The sequence below is a fragment of the Apteryx mantelli genome, chromosome 9 (assembly GCF_036417845.1).
Source record: "Apteryx mantelli isolate bAptMan1 chromosome 9, bAptMan1.hap1, whole genome shotgun sequence".
Lineage (NCBI taxonomy): Eukaryota > Metazoa > Chordata > Aves > Apterygiformes > Apterygidae > Apteryx > Apteryx mantelli.
Window position 1 is genome coordinate 7,925,693 of NC_089986.1, and position 17,719 is coordinate 7,943,411.

The window sequence follows — 17,719 nt, forward strand, 5'->3', positions numbered from 1 at the left end:
GGCTTTCCATGCCCTTTTAAAAAACAGATAGTTGCTGCCACTTCCCGTGAACATCATTAAATATCTGAGACAACACAGGTAAGTCAAATTATTATTATTATTAGTAGTAGTATTTTTAATGCACTAGAGACTCCATTTGTGAAAGAAAAGAAAAATGCAGTGGCTAGCAGGGGAGGAAAGGCAGGGCTGGCTTTTAATGTGCCTAAACTAGGAAGATGTAAATGAAGGGGAAAAACTTCCCCTTGTAAGGATGTCATGCCCAAATTAAACAATGTTTTTTATTTTGCTGCTAGTCTGGTAAGTTCATCCCACTCTGTGGCAAGAGTGGAAGATAATTGCATGTTTATAGCTAAAGCGTGGTACAGGGCAGCATCTTTACCGAAGTGAGTGACTAAATTTTCACCAAACTGCATCCTGCCTGTATCAGCAGGCTCAGTGGCATCAAACTCTCAGCCCAAGTGCTCCAACATTCATGGTCAGGTGAAGCTGATAGAAATTTTGCTGTAATCCTGGAAGGCCTTGAGCGTAAAGGCTTGGTGCGGCGGGGAGACGCGCAGTCTGCAGGCCTGACATTTGTGCTGCTGCTTGTGCAGCTGCTTGTAACGTTACAAAGCCGTTTTAACGGATCAGTGTTCTCATTGCTAACTGTTTATATAGATATAAATAATTTCCCAAAGCACATACAATGATAAACCAGACTGTGCTTGTATTTAAGAGGTCTATTTATAACAAACTTTGAGAAGTCTTAGAGGTAAGTATTTTTGTCAAAATGTAATTCTCAAATATTGTTTACATTGCCAGATATGCCTAAATGTTTTATTTTGTTAGTTTTTAGATGTGAAATCAAATAGGTGCTTGTTTTTTGCCTTTTGTGTGCTCTTACCATCACAGGTTTTCAAATGGTTACCCAGCTTACAATTGTTTACCTGCAACATAGGGTTTAAGACTCCAGCATAATATTTATTTGAGGTAGGGGTTGGTGCTATGCTTACTAGATGGTTAGAAAACCTGTCAAAAACTAACTTAGCATTACTTAAAAATTCCTTTGTGAACTGTGGATAATATTTCAATTAAACTGAATTTTAAACATTTCTAAAGCCTTTTTATTGGAGCTAGAACCATTAAGACCATAGTGAAACTGAGTTGGTTGGGATTTTCTGATGTGCACAACAGAATGCTGATATTTGATTATTATATACTACATTTTCTGAGCTGTTATGGCTTTGTATGTCTTTGCAGAGATCATGCAAGCTTTACCTTGCTGTAATGTTTTTCTAATTCTCTTAATGCTTATAAAGCACTATATGTACTTCAACTGTAAAGTCAAAGCATGGAATATATGGAAGTTTTATAAGAGAGCAGGATCATGCCCATATTTTATCTACTCTATGCAGTACTAATTCATTCCAAAGAAAAGTTACTTTAGTTACTATTTTTTGATAGTAAATACTAAAGAGCTGTCTGTTTCTTGGCTAATTTTAGCCACTATTTTGACACTTTCCACCTGCCAAACACTTGATCATCTTTCCTCAATAAAAAGATTGAGGCTGTGATATTGGCTTATTAATTGTGGAAGAATAAGCGACTGTAAATAACACTTTTAAAAACTTGTTAGCCAGATACTTCTCTGTATATGTGTGTGTTGCTTAGTTTTGTTGGCCTCAGCAGAAATTTATTGTTCTCTTTGAAATGTGGAACATCTTAGAGGGGCCAAAAAAAAAAGACTCTTAGCATTTGCAAACCCCATGATACTAGGAGAACTCAGTTTGCAGTCGTAAAGAGAAGCAGTCGTGCCCAAGAGACATCGCTACTGGACTAAGAAAAATGTTTGCCAATCAGCAATATATAATGAATAATGAACAATATTTGTCATCTCCCTGAAAGTGGGGCATTGCATTGCAAATGGGACAGCTGTTATTCTTTAATTGCAGCTGGATTAATAAAATGTAATTTTTACAGCCCATTTGCAATATACCACTGGGGAATACATTTTATTACCACTTTGGGTGTCTTTTAGTTAATAAATTTGTGCCTTTTGAGCATAAGTGTTTGGCTTCAAATCCCAGATACAAGTTTATTAAAAATTGTAATAGTTCTTGGAGACTATAAAATGAAATGAAGTGCACAAAATGTGCATTTCCAGTGCTTGAGTTTAAAACCATTTTTTACTTGACTAATTTCAATATTTCCATTCCAACACTAGAAAGTATGGAATTTAAATAATTATTAAATATTTAACCAACCAGACATATGACATTATTTCCAAGAGGTGATTTTTAAAATCTGAATTATATTTGTTAGTCATTACAGATTCAGAATGACACTGTTAGGATGTAGTTATAATAACTAACTTTTAAAACTTGAGCAATGTTTATGCAAAGCAGTAGCACTGTGGTGCAGCAGAACTAATATTCAAAATTAGAAGCTTGAGATATGCAGTAGTTAAATGGCCTGATTTACAAAATAAGGCTACCCTGGTCAAAAACAGTTGACAAGCTGTTAAGCATAAATCCGGTCTTACTGGTGATTGAATGGAATCTTCCATTAAAGCTGGGCCTAAATCGGTTCTTGGCTGTTGGTAATTTGCCTTTCATTTTCCCAGTTGAGCTTTCTGAGCAACTATTACAGATGCATTCCCTGTCTCCATTAAAAACAGACGAACAAAAAAACCCTCCAAGCCCTCAGTCCCCTCCAAACTTCAGGCAACCAGGTTTCACGATAACCTATGAAAAGTAGCACTGCTCCGGATGGCTTTCCACGCTTGTTTTTGGGTCTGTTTGCTATCTGTACTTAGCCCATTCAGTTAGCATGAAAAATGCTAGAATGAAATATTTCATAATTTTGTGTTGAGATCTTGGTGTCTACTTCAATCACTTTCAGATTTTAAAATTGCACTGTCCAAAACGAAAAGAGAACCAGAATGTACATTTGCTTATGGATGCTATAAAACAGTGGCTAGTGTTGATATCAAAATATCAACACAGTTGATATTTTGGACTTCCAAGAATTGAATAAATTCCACTAGAATTGGGACAGGATTTGTTGAATTTGGTTGTTTTTTGTTGAGTGAGTTTGTTTTGAATTTTGTCATTTAAAGCACTGTACTCAGTGGTTCCTGGGAAATTTTTTTGTTCCATTTACAGCATAGTATTATAATTCATAATGTGTAATTGAGTAGAATTGAGCAAATATTGTTAGAATGAAACAAAAATCACAATTCTACTACTAGCATTTTAAGGGAACTTGCTAAAACTGTGCTCTCTGTCCCTCGTGTTTGAAACAAATGGTTCAGCTAACAGCAATTACTGAACCCTTGATCTAAGTCCTGTTATCTTCAGTGGGAAGGTTAAAAGAGACCTAGAAAAGTTGATGCTCTGCCTTGTTCAAAGAAGCTGAATATTAGATTGGTGCCAAAAAAAGATTCTGCTCCCTCTTGGGTGAGAGTAGTGCTTATGAACATAGGTGAGCAAAGTATTGGCGACAGCCAGCCCTGTTATGAAAGGTGAGCGGTGAGCTTGCAGCCAGCTGAGGGAAGAATCGCAGAAGCAAAGCGTCTGCAGTGATCTCTCCTGGGGATGGGAGGTCTTAGCAGATCTGCTGTGTCTTGGAGAGCGTGTAGACCGGACCTCTGACGACAACAGCAGTGCTCTGACATACTGATTTCATCAGTGGATTACGAGCTCAAACACTGGTCATCCATTTGGCAAAAATTAATGAATATGAGGGTAGTATAAAGGATAGAATCAAAAGGATTATCAAAAGTGTGAGTTATAAAGGCATGTTTTGTTCTAAAGCCAGCTGCTGTGAACTGTGTGGGACAGAGGTAGTGCTCAGTGTACCCAAAAATTGGGCCAACTTCCAAATTTACTGGTGTGCTAACTGGTCAACATAGACTTCTCTTGAAAGCAGAAAAAACAATGAGCAAAAAAGCTCATACTTAGCAAAAGCAGTAATATCAGTTATCTCATGTTTGATGCAGCTGGTGGAAAACTTCAGTGTGTTTTTAGGTATCTAGCACTCCTACATCATTGCAAACAACTATCATTTAATAAGTGACAGTATTTACCATGTTTATCTTAGTACTGACATGGAAAAATAGTTTTGCTGTAATATTTAGGCATGTTTTAGATTGAATACATGCCTGTTACTCAGTCATCCTTTTTAGATTTTACTTTGAAAATTAAAATGGGGCACAGAGGTATGTCAGTAGAAGGGAGTTGATTCCCTTCTCATAGTTTATTTTGGTCTTGTCCAAAATAATGACTCACAGGACAGAGGATTAATGGGATATGCAGTCTTTTTATAGATGAGCGTACAATTTAAGACAAGACTCTAAGGTGAGAAAGGAGAAGCTCAGAGAGCTTGCTTTAAACAAACACTAACGGCAATACATCTGTGTCACCCTCTGATTAATCCTCTTACCTCTGAGCACTGTGCAGACGGGAGGGATAAAAGATGAACCTAGCCCTCAGCTGAGGAGGAATTTGCTTGTCTAAAGTTAAGAGCAGTAAAAGGGACTATGGCAAATTTGACTTGTTGCTACTCTGTCTGCTTCAAGGTCTGAGGGATCATACACTGCACAAAGGTCCTATGGAAGAGTCTTTTTTTTTTTTTTTTAAAGATCAGTTTTTGCCCTAGGGCCCCGTAAGTGGGTCAAGTTTGGTTACCCCGGGTTAATGTTACAGCATAGTGGACACATCCTCTTTTCCTGGCTGCATTATGAGTGAACCTCTTGAGTGGGTTACTTGCATGATGACTGTACTTGTGCCATGTGATTTTTAAGTCCTTAAGGAATTTGAGCTTTAAAATTCAAACTGAGCAATTGATACGAGTTTTCTGTTCCTTTTGCCACACAAAGTATTTTCTCTGAATGCAAATTGGAATGAGTCAGGGAGGTGTTAGTCGCTAACCCTGAGCGCAGCAGAGAACGAGCAGACCTCGGGACATTGCCTGTCCCGACATGTGTCCTGACATGTGACTGTCAATGAGCAAGATCCATCTTGTGCGGGCACTCACTATTGCACCTTGGCTATGTGAATCGTGGCTGAAACCTGGCTTTCTGTTAGACATCTTGACATATGACCTGCTAGTTACTCAAAAAAAACAAACAAAAAACTATAGTGTGTGATTTTTAATCAGATGCAGTGATAGAGAGAGGTGCATACTATTTGTATCAAGTAATGTGCCAGTGGAAATGTTACTGGCGGATCTCCTGTGAATTAGTGTTTCCTCGTAATTAATTGTCTGAAAAGTGGTGTGTATGAATTAGGGAAATTTCTTCATGACTATCATATCACCTGGAGGAGAACTTTAGAAGGTGGAAAGTCTGTTAAGCTGCAAACTTGTGTTTGTGCCTCTTGCAAATTCTCCCTTCTCCTCTCTCTTATTTTCAGAGAGACATGAAGAATGGGGGTAGTGATTTAAAGCAGAAAAGCCATTTGGATTTGCTTGCGGTATTAGCAGCCACTTTTTTTTTTTTTTGAGGCACTAAAGAAATTGTCTGTGAATATTTATATTAAGTATCACTCTGTCTCTGCATTTTTTAGCGTTCACTGCTATGGTGTTATAAACCCATTATGAATACAAAGATGCTTATGAAGTGTTAAGGCTGACTTTTTAATTTCGTGTCAAGACAGACTCCCTGCCACGGTGCTCGGCTGAGCCATGGCAAATAAGCCTCGCAGTGCCGAACTCCTGCGCAAAGGACTCTTTTGTGACATGAGTGTTCTGGTGGATTTGAAGATTGTTTTTAGTTTATTTTAAAATGCAAAACCAACTGGACCTTCAGCCACTTGGAACCGTCAGAGCATTTTTGCCTGGCTGCTGTTTGGGCCTGCTTAACTGGCATGTGAAATCTTTGTTTAATTCAGTTTGAATATCTATGGACTTTCCCCATATTCCATGGGGAATATATATATATGTATATATATTTATATTTGTTAGAAAAGGATGTGCATGACCAGTCATCAAGCTTTCTTAATGCATTTTATAGTACAATTTCATGTGTCAATCTTATATGTGAACAAGATTTCTGTAATATCCTAATATTAATAGACTATGCTGTAATAGTAAAGTCAGCAGGGAGATAATATTCAGGAAACAATTTGGTCACAACTAAGTTAAGAGGAAAAAAAGTACAATTCTGACTATTAAATCTAATCTGATTCTTGTTTAAAACACATGTGGTGGAAGGAAATGGCAGTCTTCAGGAAGCATAAAATGCAGTTAACCAGCAATAGCATTTAGTCACTTGCTAATACTGCATGCGATTTCTAATTATTCCTGTAGTTTGTCATTCTTTAACACAATCAAATCTAATTGTCCAGAAAATTTTTCTTGGATCATCATAGTCTATGGCTGTTTTTACTGTTGTTGTTCCAGCTTCCTTTTCATCACCCTAACCTTTCATGCTTCATTAAGTCTTAAATTAGACTTTGATAATAAGCCTACTTTATTAGAATTATCAAAAGAAAAAATGTACGCCGCAAAGTTAAAGGGGAGACTCCAGCATTGTATTTTTTTTGTGCTTTGCAATTCCTCAAGAGTTATCAAAAGCAGGAATCCTTTATTTGCAATTAAATACTCCTCGATTTAAAATCATGACTAATAAATGTCAAGTGCAAGAAGGGCCCTAATGTTCAGTGAATGTCCTTGGATAGTTTTTAGGGTGAAAATGTGTAGATATGAAGGTTGTTAGTTTTTGAAATGTTGTAGGGTTGCTTTCAATACAAAATCCTAAAGTTAACCACTTCAGATTAAGCTCAAAAATCATTGAAACATTTGGGGAGCTCTTCTGTCCCTACAGGAAGCTCTTGACATTTATGGTAATTAAAAATGAAGTTATCTATTAAATACTTATGTTCAAATAAACACCAAACTGATACCGTGCAACAGTAGAAGTTGTATATATTAGAGCTGGTCAAAACTGTTCAGTGAAAGTTTTCTGGGTTTGGTGGTGGTGGTGAGCCTTTTATGTTTTAATTAGACTCAAGACCTCTGAGGAAACATTGATATAAAATCTTTGGGAGGGACCTGGGATGAGGACTATCCTTAAAATGTTCTGGTGAATGGGAGATCCAGCTTGGTTGTTGTAGAGCAAAGGATTTGATGGCTCTTTACTTGGGCTCTCACACACTCATATGTCTTACAGTCTGTTTTGGGATAGGTGCCTTGTGCCCTTGAGGTTTTTTTTCTTGAACGTTTGTCATAGACCTTGTTTTCATTCTTGGTTGGAACAAATGTATTTTGAAACCCTCTGTTTCTTTGTGGAATAGAGCATCACTTCTCTAGTTCATCTTAAGCTCGGCTTACTTACCTGAATCCTAACTAATGGACATAACTCAAATATTAAAATTTAGGACAGTATCCAAGGAGAATGGTGTTTAGGGACAAATTTTAAAATGCTGCTTTCCTATCAGGCAGGATTAGCAAAATATAATTTTGTACTTGCACAAAATTTAAGGGCTGCAGGAATTGGGTCTAACCTGTAGAGATAAGTATTATTATTACTACTTAGTCAACTCTAAGTCTGTTTGTCTAACTGAAAGATAAGAGTGGACCCCTAACATGTTTTCTGTCCTGTTTGTTCTTGTCTACCTGTAACATTTGGGTACTTTCCTGCCATACAGTGAGAGCATATCTAGTTTTTTGTAGGTTTTCTTGCTTGCCTTTTTCTTCTCTTTAAGAAAAATTATTTGTGGATTTTGATTTTTACGTAAGCATTTTTAACAGTTAAAGATGCATCAAAAATGTAGCTGCTTGAACTAATTTGGAGTATTTGATGTAACTACTGTTTTATGTAGTAATAGCACTGTAACTGAAACACAGTAATAGTAATTGCATTGTATTTGAAAAGACATTTTCCTTTCAGTGATGAAACTCCCCTTATAAGATGCTGAATTTTCTTCCCAATATGTAGAATTTTTACTTTGGATGGTCCATTTGGCAGCAGCAGGAATGACTACAATAAATTACGGAACTAATTAACAGAAGCGGCTCTGGCACTTTATTTCATCATGACTTCTATAAGATGCACTTTTTAGATACCGTTCTTAATTCAACTAATAAAGATACCTCAATGGATGTTATGGAAACGTATATTTTCAATACATTTCATAAGAGATTTTGCAGCGTATCATTTTCCAGTTTGGTAAATATGAACTGCACCCTCCCTCCCCCAGTTATAAATGCAAGCCTTTTCAGTGTACTTTTCCTTACATTAACTTTTTTTATACTTGGACTTTTCCACAAGTGCCCTAGAGAAGAGCATGCATTCCACTGTTGCTCTGAGGTAAACAGGATTTCAGTGTAGCACGTTCCAAATTTAACAAAACTGTTCGTTTTGCAGTTCTGGAGAGCAGAGGCACCCTTGGGTTTTTACTGAGCAGCCGTGGGAGAAGTTAGTCTATACATCCAGGGAGGACTGATGCTAATTGGACTTCTCACTTTGATAAAGCCCTTGGTTTAAATGATGATATGCGGGTCAGCCATGTCTTCCAAACAAAACAAACAAAAAAAACTTTAAAAAACCCTTTGCTGGCATTACCTAAGTGTTGAGCAGTTTATGTATGCAAGTATGCTCTCTTGTGGTAAGCCATTTTATTGAATCCTCTGCCAGCTCTAAATTTTGGCAAATTTTATTTTAAACCATCGTTTTTCTAATAGAGGCAGTATAAATTGTAAATGCAGAGTTTTTTCATCATGGTAAATATTTAGGCAAGGTTTACAGTGTAATACACCGACAGGGCTACAGATGTGGTACGTGTGGTACCTGTTTCAAAGGTGTCCTCAGTACAGAGTGGTACTCGGCACTTGAGCGACATGTGACTGCTCCGGTAGCATCCAGGTTACTGTGCAAGAGGATGGTGCCTGGCAGACCGTGATAGGTGATTGCAGTGGAGATACTCGTGCAACTCCTAACCATTATGTAGTAAGGAGAGGAAAGGGGGGTTTGTTCTGAAGTGGCTTTACTAAATGATTTGTGCTTGTTATTACAGGTAAGATGCTAATTAATTGAGATGGAATCTCAGAGGTTTGGTTGCTCTAGAGTTGAGCAATCATCAAGGGGGAAAAGCCGGCTTTGTCTGCGCTCTGGGATGTGGGTGCTCCAAGGCGGCCTGCAAGGTCCTCTGGAGGTGCCCTTCTCGTTCCTTCTCCACGCTGACCATAAAACTCTAAACTACGTCCAACTTGCTCCAAATACATGGGACAGGATTTGGGCCTGTATTCTTGTTCAGCGTTACAGTAGTGCTATCAGTTATACATATAAAATTTTAAGAGACATAAAAAACAAAAACACTTTTTCAGTTGCCTCCTCTTGAAAAATTCAGTAAGACTATGTTTTAATCCTCATGGTTTGTCTAGCATCCAGGAAGTATAACTTAATAAATAGCTAAGATATTTGTAATCCTCTGAATGTTTCTCATATTGTAGCTGGGGTTTCTCCTCAGATTCTTACCTACAGAACAATTTACACGTGATTGCCTGGAGGCGAAGATACAACAAAGTGTCAATAAAAACTTTAGGTTATGTTCAAACAGATGGCTGCAGTCCTGTAAGTCCTTAGATATTTTTGTTTAGCTTGAATGGAAATAAAGTCCTAAAGAATTTCAGAAAATGTTTCTCGAAAATCAAGAAACTGGAGAATCAACTTAACAAACACCCAGCAGGCTTTATGTGGGCAAAACTGCCATTGACTTTTGTGGAAGTTTTGGCTGCCTGGTGACTCAAAGATCGCATTTCTGTCGCTGTAGGGGTGACTTAATGTGTACTGTGCATGCACATTTAATGTCAAAAGAATCAATTATTCAGCAGGTGAGGGATATAGTAGAATGATCTTGTTTAGCAGAGAAGTTAGATAATGAGTAGGATAGTAGGAGATAGATGGGATAAGAGCATGCTGAAGTAACACCTTTTCTTTGCTGAAGCTTAATTTAGTTGGGGAGATCAATAACATGTCTCAAAAAAGATTTTTGATGCATGCATTATAGTTTTTTTGCCTATCACTTAATTGCAGTTATGTTTTCATTAATGAGTATTGAAAAGTGCAACTGTGTCTTCTAGTTTTCTTCAGGTTTTTTACCTAATGTTGAAGAAACAGCAAGTTTAAAAGGTTGGGCATGTGACATGTTGACTCAGCTTCTCATAAGAGCATAATAAGACCCTGAGCAGAAACCTGTGCTAGAAGCTTAATATAAATATTTTATGCAGAAATTGAGCAATACTTTAAGGAGCAGAAGTTGCAGTGTAGATAGCATCGGCAGTTTCACACTGTAGAAGACAGATAATAAATTACTGTTTACAGTGATAACTTTGTATGAAATGGTGTCAAATATGAATTTAGTGTTTTAAGTTGATGCTGTATTGCTGTACTTTTATACACAAACACGTGCTGGTGGTAATGTGTTACGGCATGTTATTTCATGTAGATTTTCTATGAAGACTCTGTTTTAACCTGTAGCATATGTGTTTTCAGCTAGAGGTTTTTGCCATGGGATGGGTTTCTGTGCTGGGCAGTCATTGAATCTCTCCAGTAGTGCGTTTCAGCTTCTTTCAAGTTGTCCCTTTCCCACTGTCCTCCCCCATGCTTCTCTTCTCCCTCCAATACTTCAAAACGTCTTTTGAAGCACAGTAGTATTTTATTTGAAGTTTCAAATATCAGCTACTCAAGTCAGAAGTACTTTATCCATCTTTGATATTGATTCAGCTTTCTGTAGTTTAAGCATGTTTTAAATATAAGATGCTATACTTTTTTCTTTTACACTTCTTGGTTCAATGTGATCTCTTCAAGCTTTCATTCAGCTTCTTGTTGGATCAGACTTTCTCTCTTCTTTCATACCAGATTCTACTAACAAAATAAACATGGAGCAAGGCAACAGCAGCTTCCATTTTATCCCCAAAGTGATGTTCTTTTAGGACACACAATGACGCATGGATTAAATAATCATAACATATCTCCTTGTGTGTTAAATTCCTAGCTGTTCATTGACTCTTTAATATTAATGTATTTTTGTTATTGTGCAGTTCTCTAGGCAGTCTGAAAAATTATATTTAATCATGTGATACAGAGTCATAGCAGTGCCCACAGAGTTGACCAGTGGCTAGCGGAACGTCTAGAAATTACAGATCTGTAAGCAGACCCTTCTTATGTTTGAAGGAGCAAGACTAGTAGATTGTCCTGCCAAGATCAGGAAAGGCTGAGATGCACAGATTATTAGTGAGTTCAGATGCTTCCATATCAGCAAGAGAAATTTATGATTTGGAATATGTTAGGCTCTGTAATTAGATTTTTGGAGAAAAATGTTGGCCTTGAGCCTGATGGCTCTCAGTTGCATCTAACCTTCTGCTCTTTTCTTTGGCTTCTCCCTGTTTTCTCTGCCTCTTCTCTCCAACCTTTCTGGTCCCAGTCTGCTTCTGCTATGCTACATCCTCTGTTTCTCAAGCTTGGTTTCTATTTCCTTTCCACTGTGTTATGTTGTGGGTCTTTTTTTTAAATTATTTATTTTTATTTACTTTTTCATGTTGCCCAGGCTCTAAGCGTAAGCATGCTATTGTAAGATTTCGTGTTTATTATTGGTGGATTAATGAAATCACATTTCAGAAACCTGGAAAAGCATCTTCTCTTGGATTGGGAATTTCAGAGTTTTAACCCACAGAATAAGTCTGGCAGTTATAAGCATTTGAAATCAGATGTCATTCAGTGATAAGCTGGACAATCCAATGTGTAGGTGGTACTGCCTAGTATTACTACTACCCACATAACCTATGTGAAAACAACTGTTTTCTTTTTCCGCTCTGTCTTGATGCCAGTTCTTCTTTTAGTGTCCACAATGCTCAGAAGTTGCATTGCTATGTCATTTTTATTTTCCTGGTGTGACTTTTGAGCTTAACTGTTTTTAGTAGCTGTTTTTCTCTATATAAAAGAATAAATATGCTTTAAGAGGAGGGAGGGGGAGCTGTTTACAGAAACTCCTTTCTGTAATAGGTTAATATATGGATTAATACTAGGGATCATCTAACTTTGGGCAGAAAGAGAATCATATGGGAGTTGTATTGGAGTTGCAATAGAAAATAGTTTGAGAACCTATTTTAAATGAGTGATGTTTTCTTTCCTCTACGTACATTGTCTTTTTACCCTCCAGAAGAAAATGGAAACAATCAAGTATCCTCCTTCCACAACGAATAAAATGACTGCTCTATCGAACTAGCTGGAGACACCTTTTTCCTCTAAGTGGGTGATTTTCAAACAATTGGTTCAGTCATATGTAGAATGCTGCAGTTTGGGGGTGTCTTCTGATTATTTTTTTGTGTGTGTGTGTGTGTCTGCTGGCAAGGTTTTCTGTACATGGGAAAAAAAACTTCAAGGATACCAGTTTTTGCAGCCACGTTTATTAGTTTGACAACAGCTCATTCTGTGTGCGATGCTATCGTATGATTATTTAAAGTTAATTACTTGCTTACTATGAGCAACGCAAACCTGCTCAATTTCTCTAGCAAAGTAGTGTAAGGCTCAGAGTATGGTGCTGGTTACATATTTGATGTTTTGTGCTTTTCAAAAATTAACTTAATTTTTATATTTTCAGGAGAGCACTGTTGGTGTGGGAGGGGGATTCTTAAGAGCATTCCTCTCTTGTGAAGAAATTGTTGAGCATCTGGAGTTCCTCATGTTATATCTTTTCACTTTCAAATGAGAACAGATTCTGTTCTCTGATCTCTAAGATAATTCCTCAGTTGATAAACATTGGTTACTCTTTGTTTTTAAAATAGCGTAGAGCCTCCAGCTGGGGACTGGGACCTTTTGCATTGGTTGCTGTATGCATACAGCTCAGTCTCCCAACCTAATCTCTACCTAAAAGAGCTTAAAATGCAGTTTAATGCTAGTGGCTATAACTCTAAGGAGGAGCACAAGTTAACAGCGAGACAGTTGTGGTTAACACAGCAAGCAGTAGTCAGCAGCCGCTTATCTGTGGTTGAGTGCTTATTAGACATTACAGCAGAGATGCATAGAGGCTTATGGGGCAACGTTCCACATCGGCATACAACTCTGTTCACATATGTTTACTAGTTTTTGAGAAGTGATGGGTCGAAGCAGAGGCAGGCAAAGACTGAAAGGTGGTGCATTAAAATTTACAATTTCAGTGTACCCCCTTCAGGTGGGAGAGCTCTTAGGAGAAAGGTGCATCTCCAGCAGAGCCATTCATGCTAGACAGTTGTGAATGCTAGGACCTAGAAATATCATGAAAATAGAGAGCTGGGTAAAAGAGAAAGAGGACAGTTTATGATGCCATTAGAAAAAGCCATAGCATGAGCCTTAGTTCACCAAAAAAAAATCCAGCAGTCCAACAGAGGGGAGGAAGTAGGAAACGTAGGTGAGGTAGAGGAGGAGAGGTGACACAAGTCCTACCTGAGTGAACATCTTTGATCAGAGCTCGTGCTGTATTATGCAGCAGGGACTTTGACCACAGGGCTGTAGGAAACAAGCTTTCATTTGTTTTCACTATGCCTTGTTTAATATGGCTGTAGAAGTTTAAGTCACATATGCGGTGAATATTAACAGCCCCTGGAGAACTCCGTATTGATCTGTTTCTTAATAAGTGCATAATAGGCAATCAGAGCTTTCCGGATCTTCTCGTAAATGTATTTTTAGCAGGAGTCATAAATCAGTGCTGTCAATGGTTGTGTCTTGATCCTGATTCTACAAACACCAGAGTAGTTCTTTTATTTCCATGGGGATGACTCCCGAATTACCTGGTGTAACAGAAGAGAACCAGGTTTTGTGTTTGAAATAAGTCACCATTCTACAGTCTTCTAACAAGCCAAGATATGTCCTCATTTTGTTTTTAAAAAAATCTCCTTACGGAGTGTGTTTGGTATGTGTCTTGGATTATTTTTCTTCAAGCATGAACAAGAATGTTACTTTCACCTTATTAGCCAAGTAGTATGTTCTGTAATGGTTATTCTTCACTTCCGTTTGTAAGTCTCTTGTGAAATGGTTTATGATGGGATTTGTTTTGGATGCTGAACCAGGCAAGACTCTGCTATTCTGATGTCACCTCTGTCCCACCTACTGGAACACTGATTTTAAAAGCATATACTCTTAAATCAATATTTTTTTAATTGGTACCTGCTAGTGACATAGTTAAGTCTGTCAGCAGCTAACTACAAACACAGTGAAATAATGCAACAGCTTTAATTAGAAACCAAGCAAAGAAGAGATTTCAGAATTAGCTATTGCTGATTGAAACCATGTGCAATACCTGTTTCCTGGACTACAGCAATTCATAATCACTCATGTAAAATAGGTGTTTTATCCTTTGACTTTGAGAGTATTTGACAGTGTAGACTAATAGAAATTTGTGAAACTGTGATACCTGTATTGTATACAAGTACTTACTGTGCAAAAAGCAGTTCTTAGTTATATGATTTTGCATATTGATTTCTGATTATTGTGAACACTTGAAATTAATTGCACTAGGGAAAAATAAGGCAACAGCATGGATAACAAACTTCTAGCAGTACTAATATGAGCTAGGGCTGTCTGCATCATCTGAGTATCCCATTTTTTTTGGCTCAGACCAGGGACAGTTAGTCCTGCTCGTCTGTGGTGTTTCTAGAAAAACCTGGGTAAATAGCCATTAGGGTAGAAAATGCATTGTAATTTGTTCAGGAAGTAGAAGAATTACCATTTTGGATGTTTTGAGCAAAACGGTTAACATTTTGTTTATATACAGCATAATAAATATGCTGACTAGTGGTAGGTCAGCAAAATTCATTGTGGCTGAAGTGTTCAAAACGAATCAGCTTCTCTTTTTCCCTTTGCTCTTGGGCAGATGGTAGGCTGCTAGCACTGCTGCTCACCAGGTGGATATCCTTGTGCCAGGGTTGTCTTGAGGAATCTCTTGTTTGTGAGTTGTTTTGGTCTGGTGGTATATCGGGGTACGATTTTAAAGTTTGAATAGTCCAGAGTGTCTGTATGGAGAAGGGGAAATCTGAATTTAAGCAGATTTGAGAGACGGGTCCAAGGCATGTCTGAACCACAAAACTCTAGGCAGGATTGGTTGGGAATTGCTCTTTCTGCACTGTTGAATCTGGGCCACTGCGTGCTGGTGGTTTTAGGCAGTGAGGAGGTGATCCTCTGAATGAGGGCATTTCTCTGGAAGGGTGTTTCATGCATGGTACCAAGAGTGTTTCAGCAGAGTTTTGCAGTCTCCTGGAGCGTCCTGTGTCAAGGCTTGAGTCTGCATGTTGATTCAGGAGACTATGGCTATCTGCTGCAGTTCTCTTTTTGGCATTGCTTTTTAGCTGCTTTATAGGCCCCTTTGCTTTCTCACTGCCAGCAGCTGAAGATCCCACTCTGGGTCTCCAAACCCTCACTGGACAGGTCTGTAAACGGCACACCTAGAGGCAGATACCCAGTGTTAGGTGTTGTAAAGCTCCTAACCCACCTTAAGTGCGTGCATGTGAGTTTTGGGGGTGGTTTTTGTTTTTTGTTTGTTTTGAGCTCCGGTAGATCTGGCATATTGCCTGTGACTTGATCAAAGTTATGATTGGGAGATCTGGCAAGGAGAGAAAGGTAGCTCCTATTTAGCTGTGTAAACTAAATAACAGGTTTCTGGGGGGATGATGAGTATAGTGGGAGATACAGAGTTGTTCAGTGTGTGGGAGACATATCTTGTGTACGGTCAGTCTTGCAGGTAATTCTTTCATATCCTAGTTTTAAAAGTGGAGTTTTAGGATGGGGTTCCTCATTAAATGAGAAATAGCTCTACTAAGGCAGCCATGCAGACATCTCGCAACTTGTGGTGAAAGTAGGTTTATTAAAAAAAAAAAAAAAAGGGGGGGGGCATGGAATCTCTCCTTATCCACCTCCTTATCCCTCTGTGAAAACATAGGATGTCTGTGTTTCCTAAAAGATTAAGCTAGATAGCACAGTTTAGGACTGGGCAGAAATACCTGGCATAATTCAGAATCGGCCAGCTTGAATGCAGTCTGGTTTCATTAGTGTGCGACTCTGAGTTACGGCAGCATATGTAACATGCCTGAACGAGCTCATTGATTATGACTCTGTAGATCTCTACACCACAAAGCATTTTGCTGTATAAAATATATCCAGAAACTGGCTCTGTGCTGTTTAGATGCCAGCACTGATGCTGAATCATCTGTTCCTGGGCACAGGAGGAGTTCTGGACTTGCCAAGTGCCTGAGGTCGTCTGTGCCCACAGAGCCCCCATGGCTGGGGCTGTGGACCTCAAGCCTTCGTGGTGGTCAGAGCTCAAGGATCAAGAATGAAAATTTTGTAGTGATGAACACACATGAAATGGGATCAGCCTTTGCAAAGGAGCCAAGAATTGCTTTCCCTTTAAAAATCTGGCTCCCTGTTTGCTGGGGCAAGATGGAGAGATATGAATGCAGTTTTTGGACTCTTCTAACTTAAAAACAACCTTGAGACCAAGTATGGTAAGCTTCAGTTGGAAGTGATTTTTTTTTATTTATTTTTATTGAAAGTTTATGAACTCTGCTGATATAAGGAATTTAATAAAAATGCTGACAGACCATTATCTATAGTTGTGCTATAATAAACCGTCTTTTGGTGAGGTTTATAACTTACAGGTTGCAAAATGCAACAAATTATTAGATAAAAATAGCTGTAAAGTCTGGAAATTGACTTTTTGCTATTTTTATGATTTTTATTTGTTTATGCATAGAGACACATACCTTCTTTTCACAACCAAAATGAATCTTGATATATCCAGGTTAAAATGTAATCTGACTTTTTTTGCTAAAGGAGAGAATACTAACTAATTTGAAGACGAGTCTGTCGTCTTTGTTTTATCACTGAGATCTGCCTTTACTCTCATTTGCTTTATTTCTTACATTTGAAGATACTGAGTGTATGAACCTTCCTTTTTGTCAAAGGATTGTAGCTTGAAGATAAAACAAGGTGTGCATGCCCACTAAACATGGTAAGCTGATACAATGCTCTTGATGTAATTTTGGGCAGCATAAAGGACCTATTACAAAGCCTGTTGAAATTAACGGAAATCCTGCAAACTTCAGTACATTTGGGATCAGGTTTGAAGTGAATCGTATCACTGAGTGCATCATTACTGGTTACTTTCTGTTCTTCCTTCAGAGTCTTATCCTTATGTTGGTCATCTTGTTAGCTTTACGCACCCTACCCCTACTGCTGCACTTGCGGCTTTGAAATACAGAAATGGGCCTTATTCTCAGTTTGTGGTGTGCTCCAAACCAGCAAATGTTTCTTTTATCTCAGTATCAAAGACTCGGCCATGGCCTTAACATTGACAAGAGGTACTTGAAGATGGTGGCTGACCTTCTGAAAATGGTGAGAAGAGACCCTAGGGAATTCCATTAGGAGTAGAAAAGGTAGATAACAGCCTCTCCCACCCCCCAAAGGCACAGTCTTCTACCTTTTGATATTAGGGGCTTAAAAAAAAAAAAAATCTTTGGTCTTTTGCTATCTATTCACAGCAGCTGTCTTTGTCCTTTGATTTAAATAGTAGATATTTTTAGTTAAATTTTTCTCTCAATATTAAAAGGCAAATTGCTGGAGTTTTTATCTCAAAGACATAAACGTAACAGCAACGCAGGTTCACTTTTCCTCTCTATTTACTGACTTATACTGGCTCTTCCTTTTTTTACAGCCCTTTGAGGACCAAAGATGCAGAGTGAAGCAGTCAGTGCTGCACATGTTGGCAGC